The sequence below is a fragment of the Erpetoichthys calabaricus genome, chromosome 18 (assembly GCF_900747795.2).
Source record: "Erpetoichthys calabaricus chromosome 18, fErpCal1.3, whole genome shotgun sequence".
In the NCBI taxonomy this organism is placed as follows: domain Eukaryota; kingdom Metazoa; phylum Chordata; class Cladistia; order Polypteriformes; family Polypteridae; genus Erpetoichthys; species Erpetoichthys calabaricus.
In genome coordinates, this window is record NC_041411.2 from 61,380 (window position 1) to 74,565 (window position 13,186).

The following is a 13,186-nucleotide window of genomic DNA, read 5'->3' on the forward strand; positions in this document are numbered from 1 at the left end:
GCGTCGCCCCACTGGCAGCCACTATGCCCTTCAACTTCTCAGTTCCAAGACATAGCGCTGAGAGTTTTAGTATCAGTAGCTGGCATTGAGGGCTTCTCTTCTGACAGACCCCCAGAGGTTGATTTTTCCCACTGATGCTGCTGGCCGAGTTTTTATTTTCCTCTTGGACCAGAATTCCACAATCAATGGACATATTATTGATTTCTATTTATGTTAATCAGTATCTCTTCCAGTTATTTAAACCAGTCTGTGCCTTTGTGTGTACCAATTTGTATTTCGCTGAAAGGATTAAAGGACTTGGACGAGTTCAGTGCATTGATGACCTTGTGAGAGCCAATTTGTTTCATTAAATCCTCGAACTCAGCAGCATGGTGGATGTAGTGGATGGATTTGAGCCCGAGAGTTCAGTGCTTGTTTAGGGCGATCAGCCAATAAGTTCAAGCCGAACAAATCGTTGGCAATCAGTCCTGAGAGACTTGCTGTGGTGCGCACAGAACTTGGACCTACACTGGACCTCAATTGTGAGTCGAGCCAGGCTGGGTTACGTTGGGAGCCCAATGGTGAATGCCAACTCCAGCAGCGAGTCCCAGTAATCCTGTCCTGGGCAGGGCACTCCATGTTATAATTTCTACCTTCATGAGAGTGCATGTGAAGTGGGCCTCGTCCGACCTTTTAGACCACATCTGTTTAACCAAAGTGATTTCCCCATGAACAGGCGACCAAACTGAGCATCAATAATGGGCACAACTACCCCCCCCAAATGTCAAGCTGATGACCTAGCATCGCATTCTCAAGAGGAAAATTAAGTTTTGTTTAGCTTTGACAAAGGGTTGCCTTCCTTAAATGAAAGTAATTTGATCATTTATCCAACCAGACCCCTTATACATACTTTAATCATGTTTATGATGGATCATTTTCTATCCATAGTACATACATATATATATACACACACACACAAGAAATAAGGAAACACATTTACATTTGATATGTAAAAAAAAAAAAAAAAAAAAAAAAAAAAATTTGACCCAAACAAGCAGACGGCAAGTGCAGTAGAATCGTCTGTAGTTGCATTTGTCCCAAAATTCTGAAGTTCTGTAGCTTTTAGTTTGCTTCAAAGGCTGGTTCTGGCAATAGCGTGTTCAAATGATTCCACAGCCCACGTATCTTCATTTTAAAAGTTTTAGTAAAAATGAAAGCAAAACAGTTCACACAAAAAAATAAGTAAAAGCTGAAAACAAATAAGCCTTAAACAAGAATGTTTCTTTTTTTTTTTTTTTTTTTTTATTTAATTCCTCTAAGTTTGGTCATTCAGTTGAACTTTAGGCATGTTAAGAACAGACAGAAAACTGTGTGCCAGCTCATATTTGCAAACATATCTGCTGCATAGTCCATTGTGAAGCACCAGGGGGCAGTGCAGCACACTACCCACAGACACAGCCGCATTCAAATAAAAGTGCTTTATTTTTAGAGATTCCATCTTCTAAGGTTTCAAGTGCAATAAACACAACTCTCTTCACTTTTCTTCTTCCTTTTCTCCTCCTCTACACCTGCCAGGCAAACTTTGTTCATTTCCACCGGATTCTGAGTCGCCTGGCTGGGGTTGAGTGACTTCTTTGATGACAGATCTAGAAGTACCTCCAGTGCCAGGGCATAGCCCAAGGGAAGTACTTTAGGGTCACTTTGAAGTCCCACCATATAGGAATTGTTATCACCTTGAACTCCTCCTGGCAGCCTCCACACAACACCACAAGGGCTGCACCAAGGCATTACAGGTGCCAGCATGCCCTGCAGGAGTCTGTAGGAACTTTAAATTGGAGGTTGCTACCTAACGTCCAGTGGGAGGAAATGTACCAAATCGAATGTCCTCCCCAGTCCTTCTGTTATATGGGCCTCCAGGCCGGGTATTGTTCCTGGATCTAACCCAGCCGGGATCCCAGTGTATTCCTTATGGCATTGACATCCTGTGCCCGTTTTCTGGGTGAGAGAGGGTTCTCTTTTCTTCCCATGTCTTGAAAAAGCAAAAGGCATTGCCAGCTGTCCAGTTAAGGAACCACCTTCCTTCCTGGCTTAGACAACTGTCCATGCAGATCATCCATCACAATGGCCCTCCCCTTGCCGAGCCAAGTAGTAAGGGGAGATGGATGGTCCCACAGGTGGCAGTTTCCCCACCACCTGCTGAATGGGGGTCACACTGTGCAGGCCGGTTGACTGAATAGAAAATGGCACAGTCAAGCAGCAGATCCAGCCTGTGCACTGACTTGATCTATCTAGTGTACTCCACATGTCCTGAAGGGACAAGGTCTCCACCCATGCCTGGCTGGTCCCATAGCACTCAAAGCAGCGAGAGTTCTGCAGTGGATGTTTGTTCTTGCTTTTCCTAAACCATGTGTGAAATCTCAGAGCAGTACCTCACTCCTTACTTGTGCAGACCTGGTCCACCTTGGTAGGACAAAGAGGAACCCATGACCCCGAGGGTTCCTGTAATTGGTAATCGGTACAGGGAGACCCTGTAATAGGCTTCTCCTTTCTATTCTGTCATCTATAGACAGTCTGGGATTCTCTAAGAATTTGAGTCCCTTTAAGTTTTTACCGTATTCACTATTTTGTTTTTAATAGTCTTTGTAGGAGACTGAACAACTTGGACACTAGTATCAATGGACCGGTCCTTTTTGCTACAACCTCCATTTAAAACTTACCTAACAGGAGCACCTTAGCCTGAACCTCACTTTCAGCGAGTGACAGCTTCCATAGTGGGATATTGACTATTACACTTTCATCTATGTCGGAACTGCGGCTACTTGGTTCCCTTCACATCCGTCTGAGACCCCTTCGCTCTGCATTCGAATTTTATTCCCGATCTGACCTGAGCAGAGTGTATGACAGCGTCTACTAGTGGTACACATAGGGATGCAGGTCTATTCATCTGTTGAAATGTAGGCTTGTGGATCCCCTTCACATTTGTCTGGGTCCATATTGTACTGGGTTTATTTTCTACTACACAGAAGTTACTCACCTGTGTAGCTGCCGTTTTGTCGATTTCCATCAACATGCTTTCCAACTTTCTTAGAAATGATGAATTCTACTCACACAATCTCATACTAACTTAGATGACACTCTGCTCTTGTGTGATGTGCACTGACACTTCAGACACTTGGCCACAAACCCGCGAGGACCACAAACTGCACCACAAACTGACCAAGGACATGTAGGGACAAAACACGGCCAGCAGAACGCACAGAAACAAGGAGGAGACAGAACTGGACGGGCCCGGGCATGGATTGAGTGGTGTAAGAAGTTTGCCGCTCTGCACTGGGTACTTACAGACCAACATTACACACGAGAGACGGCAGCTTTTAGTCTTCTTAGCGTTGTGTTTACCCCCAGGAAAAAAAAAAGGAATCAAAAGCTTTCAAGATTACACAAGCATTTATATTTCTAGAGCAGTGTTACACAAAACAAATATAGCTCTTAAAATTTAGAACAACTTCTAGACAATAGTAATGGTCAGATGACAAGTTCAGTTAAGTTGTAGAAAAGGCGGAAAAACATTTTATAGGTATTCAAGGTGTGCCAAAAGACCACCCAGCCCTCAGGTTATTCTGCCCAACAGAAATGTCCTTAAGTTGTTGGCTTTTAGGCTTCGATGCAGCGGGTCTCGTGGCAGGCTGGGCATCCGCATTCATTCAAACATCACAGGTGGATACCCAGGACTTTAATCAGCTGCTGCTGGCACAAACCACCCCCACAGAAGAACTGGAAAAGGAAGCAGAACAGTAAAGATTAATGAAGCTCGCAGATTCACTGAACACTGACTGTTCTATGCATATCTACTTTAAGGGTACAACTGAAATTCAGGCACAAAAAAGCCAAATCGGGTTTAGTGTTGTTTTTTTTTTTTGATCTGCAGAGTTAGCTGGGTGTATTCTTATTGGCAAAGTAATCCAGATTCTTGGTTTAAAACTGTAAAAGACTTCACACATTTCTCTCTTGGAATAATCAGCAGACAATTAGAAGATCTAAGGGTACAACTGGGAATGCAGGACGTAGACACACCAAAGTGTATGAAGGATGATTTAAGCATTTTATGTCATTAGTCGTATTTTAATGTCAATTCTAAAAGACACAGGTAACCAATGTAATGACGCTAACACTGAAGAGATGTGTTCAGATTCTCTTCTTCTGGGTAAGATTCTTGTTGCTGCATTCAGTTTCTGTCCATTAAAATACACCAGTTAGGAGTGCATGCGAGTGATCTAGCAGACTAAAACCAAAAGAGTGAATTCCTCAGCATCTTGCAAGGCTATAAGAGGTCCAACTTTTGCAGTGTTCCCTAAACACTTCCTTAATAATCCCCTAGGTATTCAAACTGATCTGCAATGATATAACAGAAAGTGTCCAACCAAATGCTGTTTGCTAGAGATTTCACTGGAAAAAGCACACTTTTGTTCAAATTAATTTTGAGTCCACATACCTTTTGAAATACTGCTAAAACAGTTAGGGCTGCAGGCACTGCATTTTACGGGTCAGATATATACAGTACCATATCATCTGCATATAGTGATTTTCTGTTCAAGTCCTTTTCTGAAAATCCCCTTTATCTCTGATGCAAACAGCCAGTGGCTCAAAGGCTGTTGCAAATAGCAGTGGGGACAGGGGACATACTTGTCTAGTGTCGCCTTCTAGTTTGAAATAGTCTGAGACAGTGTTAGAGATTGTGACGTTTCTGGACTGGTACACAGTACTCTGATCCACACACGTCAGGGCCAAACCCAAATTTATGCAAAGTGGTGAACAGGTAATTTCATTCAACCATACCAAATGCTTTTTCTACATTCAAAGACAAAATCTCTGGATTGTTGGACTTTATGGGTTAATATATTACATTAAATAGGCATCGAAGATTGGAAACCAAATGTCTACCTTTAATAAATCTGGTTTGGTTTTGAGATATTACTGAAGGCAGCACTTTCGCAATCCTTCTAGCTAGGGCTTTAGAGAGTATCTTAACATCATTATTCAGAAGTGAGATCGGTCTGTACGATTATTAAGAAAAATGGTAATTAATGCTTGACAAAAAGTTAGAGGAAGAATTTTATTGTCTGGATTCTATAAAAAGAGGGGAGCCAAGTTAAATTTTTTTATTTTTTTAATTTAGCAGAGTAGCCATCAGGACCTGCTGCTTCCAAAAAGGGAACTGATGCAACGTGAGGTTGGCTTTAGTCACAGGCTGGCACAACATGCAATGACAGGTATATCTATTCGACTGGACAGGACTCCTCCACCACATACTGTTTTTAATGTGTTTATTACCGTTTACATGTGGCTTAATATAAAACATTTGCTCAGACAATTAAGTAAACATCTTAGCTAGATTTGAAGAAACATACATTAAGATGGATTTCAAACAGTCAAAGCAGACTAATTATCTTAGCTATATTGCACTTTACCTGTTCACATGGAGTCCATCTCTTCTGATAAAACTGTTGCTCCCAGAAATTGTCAGTGACGTAAAGGCTAAACTTGGCAAGGAAAGTCTTCAACCAAAGCACCGAGGAGAACAGGCGAATGAAGGCCTCAATTGAATGTCCGTCGGTGATGACTTATCAAAGGTCCCCTCATGAGTGAAGTGCAGCAATGATCAGAAGTCTTTCAGCACCTTTGACCCATAACTCATTTGTTCCCAAGTGGAAAACCAGATCACTGACATGTTTGCTGCACAAGGACAAAGAGGCCTTCATCTCCTGAACATGCACCCCCACATAAGCAGGACACAAGTCTCCTGGCCAGAAGGTGCACAGTGCAGGTTTTGTATGATGGAGTACTCCAAAACAGCAGCACTGTGGCAGGCAGCTGGCACAGATGTGAAAGCTTGAAAATGGTTCCCTAGACACTCAGGGTGGAGGCCCCCTTTTTGGTTGGTGCTCACACACTCCAGCCTGAGTGGGCACAGGGGTAGAACAGATGCTTGCCACCTTCAACAACTTCCAGGGTATGGAAGAAGCTGGCAGGCAATTGCTGGATGCAGAAGCCGGCTCAGGATGCGCTGCTGCACCCCGGTGTAGTTTCAGGACTTTCAGGTGAAGCTTCAGTATCTGCTCCTCAAAACGGTCAGCTGTTTGATGTTTTAGAAGCTCACAACTGCGGTTTCCTCATTTCTGTGGGATCTTTCAGACAAGAAAAAACCCGCGGTAAGCCTGCAGACTGAGCTTCCCCACTCAGATGAGCTGAAGAAAAATGAACAACAAAAACATGAAAACCATCAACATAAATACAGTAGGAAACTGTCGAGTGTGTATTGCTGGATCAACGCAGATTTCATATTTGTGCTTTGTGTGATGTTTTAAGAGTCACCAATGCACGTCAGCCTTGATCGAGCAGATGCTGAAAGGTATTTTTGTAATATGTTGTCTGTTTGCACGTCAGGGGGCAGAATGTCAGTGTTTGATCCACACGATCGATGCAGCACTCGGTTTACTCTCTTACCACAGCACATTTCCCCTGACACATACATGGACAGACGCGGCATTGTGAACAGTAATTAGGACACAGATGTCTTTCTTGCCCTCCCTTACTCTCGGTTGTCACTACTGCACCAAAGCACAGCTTCTTGCATTCATATGACTGAAGTCGGAGATATCACTACACTTTGGTCATACAGTAAAACTCCGGCAGATCAGGGGAGGTAGAGAGAGTCCAGAAAGAGCCCATCATTACAGAGAAGCCCTAGTTAAGCAAAGGGTCTGCCAACAATGTAGTGCTGGCTGTACTGAAACAGTCCTTTCTGCAACATCACGTTATTTTATCCACTAGATGCTAGCACAACAGTTTCCCTTAGAGTTACTCTGGCCTAACACTGTAAAGCAGATTACACGTCCCCTCTATACAACTTGGGCTTAACTTCATTTACAGGCCTGAGCCACCCCCAGGATTAACACGGCATCCTGTTAAGACACCAGAGACCCCAAAAACTACAGACCTATCGGCTGCTTGCCTATGCGATACAAAATATTTAATACATGCATAAGAAGCCACATCTACACACACACCTAGACAGAAACTTACAGAACACACACAGATGATGGGACACCCTGTGCGGCTAACACAGCATTACTGTAAAAACAAGCCTTTGAAAGAGGATGTGACCATTTTCAGCTATTTCTGTAATAAAAGAAAGCTCATTAGCCAGTGAGGAGCATCGCCTCTCTGCTACAAGCAAGGAGTGTGAGATGAGCAGCTTACAGTTGTGGCCATAAGTACAGACGCCCAGACCTACTGTATGAACTTCAAGAAATGCAAGGATTCCACAGCCTTAAGGTGGACTCTGTACAAGACCCTTCCCTTTTTTACTTTGAATATAAACAAACTTTTAAAATGAAGACACAGCAACTGTGCAGATGCATCCCATTTATTGCTTGGATCATCCTGTGATATAATTTGAAGGTACAGAAATTTGGAAACCCTGGAGAAGCAAAGCTACATTTAAACTTGTACAAGATAGGCCTCCGCAATCAAACACCAATGGGACACTGGAGACCATCACCCCCACAGACAGACTGACTACGGATATGATGAGACGTCATCCAGGGAAACTCCCTTAGCCTTCTGTGGTTTCTGTTTCACTCTCAACCTACCATCAAACAAATTAAAACCCAATAAGGAGGAAGAGTCAAAAACCAAAACACCACAAAACCACCACAAAGATACCTGCAGGAACAGACGAGTTATACAAATATTCACAACGTGTTCTGGATTAAGGCGGTTAGAAAATGACGACATATTCGCAAGCTACACACATGGAGCTCAGACTGGACAAACGTAAAATACATGAAAGGGCAAGCGGCAGGCATTCTCTGAAAAAAGGCAACCAAAACCCAGGCCAGGGCAGATGGGGAGCTGTGCAGACATCTTGGTCTCCAACAGGAAAAACTTAAACATCATGCACATCTCTATATAAAACCTGGTGTGTCCATCCAGCATCCATTCATGCCCAGGTGCGACATGCCCGTCATTCCCAAGAACCTTTTTAAATGAACACACAAACACCCCAACAAACATGCTCCACAACTGTAGCCATCAACACACCCACACCATACCAGTCCTTCAGGGTCCTGCATTTGAGCACCAAAGGAAAACAGGGACAACGGAACCCCAAAGCAGGCATAAAACGTATGGAGGAAGAGGCCTCAAACATCAATAAATTACACAACTCAGACTTCTAATTTAAAAGATTACTCCAAAAAATCAGCCATCAAGACCACACAAAGCAAAAGTCCCTGCAGACACAGTGCACCCCAATGGACCTCCACACCACACTCAACAGAACTACCAAGACTAGGATGGATCCAGAAAACTTCAGCCAGCAGACCTCCTCATGAACTGCCTGGCCTGGTGTGAACAAGATGGTGTCGAAGAGCTGGCAATGAGATGTGTGAAGACATAGAAGGACTTACAAGTTCAAGTGATGGTGGAGAATCTGCAGAACACAACCAGTGAAATCAGCACAGGAGCCGACGAGTCAAACACGGAAGTTCAGCCAATTCATGTCATCAAGTCACAAACCATGAGACATGCGGCTCAAGAACTTTCAATATTTGAGATGGGGGTGACATGTCCCCCTTGGCAATTTCTCCGTCACTCACAACGCTGTCTGGGGTCAAAAAGACTTACATTTTTCACTCAAGTCATTTTTATTCTTTGCATGCATTCCTAATTTAAATGCAGCACATACTGTAATACCTGGCATTGCCCAAAACGAGCAGATGCCCACTGTTGGACAACAGAGGTCACTGCCACTTCCCTTATCACTGGTTTGGTCCAATTTAAATCATGTTTTAATCAGTAAGAACTGTGGTGTCTTACAGCTACGGGCACTCAGTAGGCTCCTATCAATTATGGAGAATCCACTACATCAATTAAACAGTGTCATCTCCAGACAGAGGAGCAGTTTCAGCGACAGACTGCTGTCACCGTCCTGCTCCACTGACAGACTGAGAAGATCATTCCTCCACCATACTATGCGACTCTTCAATTCCACCAGAGGGGGTAAATGTTGAACATTATTCAAGTTATTGTCTGTTTTTTTACCTGCATTTTTTATTACTCTTTAATCTAATATTTTTTGCTGCTGGAGTATGTGAATTTCCCCCTGGGATTAATAAAGTATCTATCTATCTATCTAAAGAGTATCTGTCAATACTTCAAGAACTTCAAAAATAGCTTTCAGCAAGACAAAGTGATGAACCAGAAGATGACGCTGCACCACCACCACCACCAGACACCAACGGTGCAGTCAGAAGAGCTTGTGTGCAGCACACTGGACAGACCTGTAAATAAAATGGGCCTGCAGCAAGAAGCGGCTAATGATTCAAATACATTCTTCAATGTTTGTTTGCAGCTCATTACTAGTTATTTGAAAACAATATTGACAATATAGGAGGAGTTTGTGGCTCTCACTGAAGTCAAATGCAGTAATCGTCTCTGCTCCTGCAATGCAAACCAAGTGTAATCAAGAGTAATCAAGAGTCCCGGTTCGATCCCCACTCACTCCTATATTTGCCATTTCAGTAGTAAGCTGCTCTTTTTGTTAATATTATACAGTACACACATGCACTTGATTTGTGTCTGTACTTGCGCTGTTACTTAGAGAGTCAGATCAGGGAGGTGATGTTAGAGCGGGTGAGCTCATTCAGTGCTGCAGAAACAACGCACATGTTGATTTTTTTTTTCTTTCAGTACATGTGCCTTCCCTGTTTGTTTGTATATCTCTGCCTGTCTGTCTCTGTATTACGCAGTGCTCTGTCTGTCTGTGTGTTATGGATCTTGAAAAAATAAGTTATAAGGACGGTTTGCTGACTTGGAGCACCACTGCCTTACTGTGCCACAGAGATGCGAGTTCGATTCCCAGCTTTGAAGAAAGTGATTTTTTTTTTCTCAAACGGACATTGACTTTATAAATTGGTATGCACTGTAAATCGTTAACTTTAAAATGTCAATCGCATTCTGTTGATTAATTCATGCTTTTTTACTTAGAGTCAGAACAGGAGCTTGTTCAGCTTATTCAGCTTCTGATCTGACTCAAACAGCGCCAGTATAACTTCACACCCAACCTGACGCTGTTCGTTTTCAAATAATATTGCATTACTTCGACGATGTTTTCTGATTGGTACTATTCGCGTCATAAAATGATTTCTTCAAAACGTCACATATATTTGTCTCTTTCTTTTTTTAAAATGTGCGTTGTAGCACTCAGCAACTGGCCACCTGCATGTTCTTGCGCACACTAAATCAGACAGCGCTATATGCAATCATCAGATTCAAATGTTAACAGTTATATAGCACAGAATGGAAATCAGCAGTTCTTAGCATTCCACCTACTGTAACTTGCTTTCTTTTTTCTTCGGTTATAGTCTTGAATAAAAGTGCACTTGTTTTGTTATACTTTTACATCAACATATGTTCCTGTGTTTGAGCTACATGGGCATGCTCAAAAAATACACGTATAATGCCACGAAAAGTGCATGCAGACACTTCAGTTCGCAAGCATTGGTACGACAATGGAGTCACAAGTACACTGCAGAGCTTTAGCGCGTCTTTATGTGAAAATAGCATCAGATGGGGAGTGTCTGATGATTGCATATAGCGCTGAAGTTACTGCTCTTTACTATGCTTTCCTCTGCATGTCCTGGAGTAAAAAGAAACAGCATACAGCAACACGTGGGGACTGGCAATATTGGGGGAAAAAAACACGCAGTCGTATGTATCGTGATACACTGCAGAACTATAGCGCGTCTTTATGTAAAAACAGCAGTGTCAGGTGGGGGGCGGTAGGGATGGATCCTGAACGCGACTGAGACAATAAAAAGTGAATTTTAAAAAAATAAAGCTAACCTTTACAAATATCATAAATTACACCAGCTGTTACAGACTGAAATCAAATGTATCATTTTATTCTAAAATAGTGAAAATAAGAACACTTTTCAAAAGAGAGTTGTGTAGGATCGAACTCATGACCTTGTGATTCCCAGTCAGCGACTGATACTGTTGCGCCACGGAAGCAGTGATAGTTAAGTCATGTCAATGTCTCACACTAAGACGGGTTTTTTTGGCAGTGGCTTTTTTTTGTACCTTTTGTGAAAGTGTTTCTTTGATATTTGGACTTCAGGCTTCATACATTACATAGTTTATGCCTACATTTTGTCATTTGCTACTAGAATATATAACACGTTTCTGTTTTAACAATGTGTTTACACAGATTACTGTAGAAATGCAACACATATGAAATGCGTGTGTTCCAAATAACAATCTTATTATTTCTACTCTAAAACTCCACTTCACTCCCAGGTAATCAATCAAGGCATGAGCTGGGAAAAGCCTGTTTACGTTCTAAGTCGTTGGGGGGATGGAATAGCCGGCTGCTGGAAGCTTGTCTTTATCAGTACATTTAGATGACAAAAGACGCTGGCGGAGAGGTGAGAAAGGTTTTAAGAAGCGATTTAAGGTGGGCCGGATCTATGAGTTTTTTCATAGGCTCTGGTAATTCTAGTGTTAACCAGCACATGATTAGGCCTTCTCGCCTCTTCCTTTGTCCTATTTCTTTCCAAATACTTCACTAATTGAAGTAATGACCACTCACAGGTGTCAAGGGGGCACGTTAAACAGCAAGCTGCCCACCTCGTTGTCAATTATGAGCATGTTAACTAACCACCACTGAGAACACAAAGTGCGGCGGTATTACTTCCTACCAAAAAAAAAAAAAATGTGAACCAGTGACAGGGTCCTGGACGCCCAAAGCTCACCGGTGTGTGTTGGGAGTGAAGCCTCGCCTGCCTGGTCCAATCAGAACGCTGGATATGACAGAAAGGCGTCACAGGACACAGAGCATCACAGCTCAGACAGCTCAGAGTGTCCATGCAGACCCCTGTGCCCCACTGTAATGAGCACAGGACCACCGAGCAATGGAAAAGGTGGCCTGCTCTCATGAATCCCATGACAAAGAATTCTGGCCTCCAAAACCTTCAGATCTCGTTCTAAACGAGCCTCTGGGGGATGAGCTGGAAAAACAAGTCTGCGCCATGGAGGTCCCAAGTCACAACCTGCACAACTTCAAGGGTCTGCTGCGGACATCTTTGTGCAAAATGCCACTGGCCAGCTATTATATAGTGCCTTTCACATCTATCTATGATATAATGCCTTTCATTGCTACCTCACTATGATATAATGCCTATGATTTCTATCTAGTCTCTATCTCTCTCTAATATAGTGCAGTTCATATCTACCATATAGTGCCTTTCATTTCTAACTACTGTATAGGCCCTCTCATTTCTCTCTATCATATAGTGCCTTTCAGTTGCATCTATCTCTTTATGTGTTATATATTTACTTTCACATTTATCTGTCTATTACAGGGGTGTCCAACTCCGGCCCTGGTGGGCTGCTGGTTTTCATTCTAACCATCTTCTTAATTAGGGCCCATTTTTGACTGCTAATTATCTTCTTTTGCCTTCATTTTGATTGACATGACTCGGACCCCTTAGTTGTTTCTTTTTCTTTAATTAGCAGCCAAACAATATTGAGACACAAAACGAGTCCCCACGTGACCAGCTAACCTGTGCCCATCACACAATACCTGAATCTAAAGAAAGTTGGAGGTCTCAGTCATGTTGACCTGCTTAGGACACTAAAACATGGTGACGGTGGTCTTAGAAAAAACAGAAAATCAACAGAATGAGAGCAGCAACAAGTCTTGATATTAAATAACAGCTTTAGTGAGCAGCAAGAATTGGCTTCTCATTAAGAAACCGGGTGGAGTGAAATTGGCTGGAGTTTGATGTTCCAGTTTAGCTGCTCACCTGTCGGCTCGTTTCCCGTCTCATTTCTGCTTGGCTGCCATTTGATGAAGAAACAAATCAATTCAGGAGAACTGAATCCCCAGCAGACCCCCGTGACCCTGTGTTCGGATTCAGCGGGTTGGAAAATGGATGGATGGATGGATGAATCCTTGAAAACAAGGCTATAAAAAGGAGTTAAATAGCAATGAAAACTGATTAGGAAAAAGGTTAGAATGTGGTGGCCCACCAGGACCGGAGTAGACACCCCTTATCTATTATATAGCACCTTTCATTTCTGTCTGTCTCTTTATTTACTGATCTTCTGTAACAAGCCCATTATTGCCCTTAGCACATCTAAA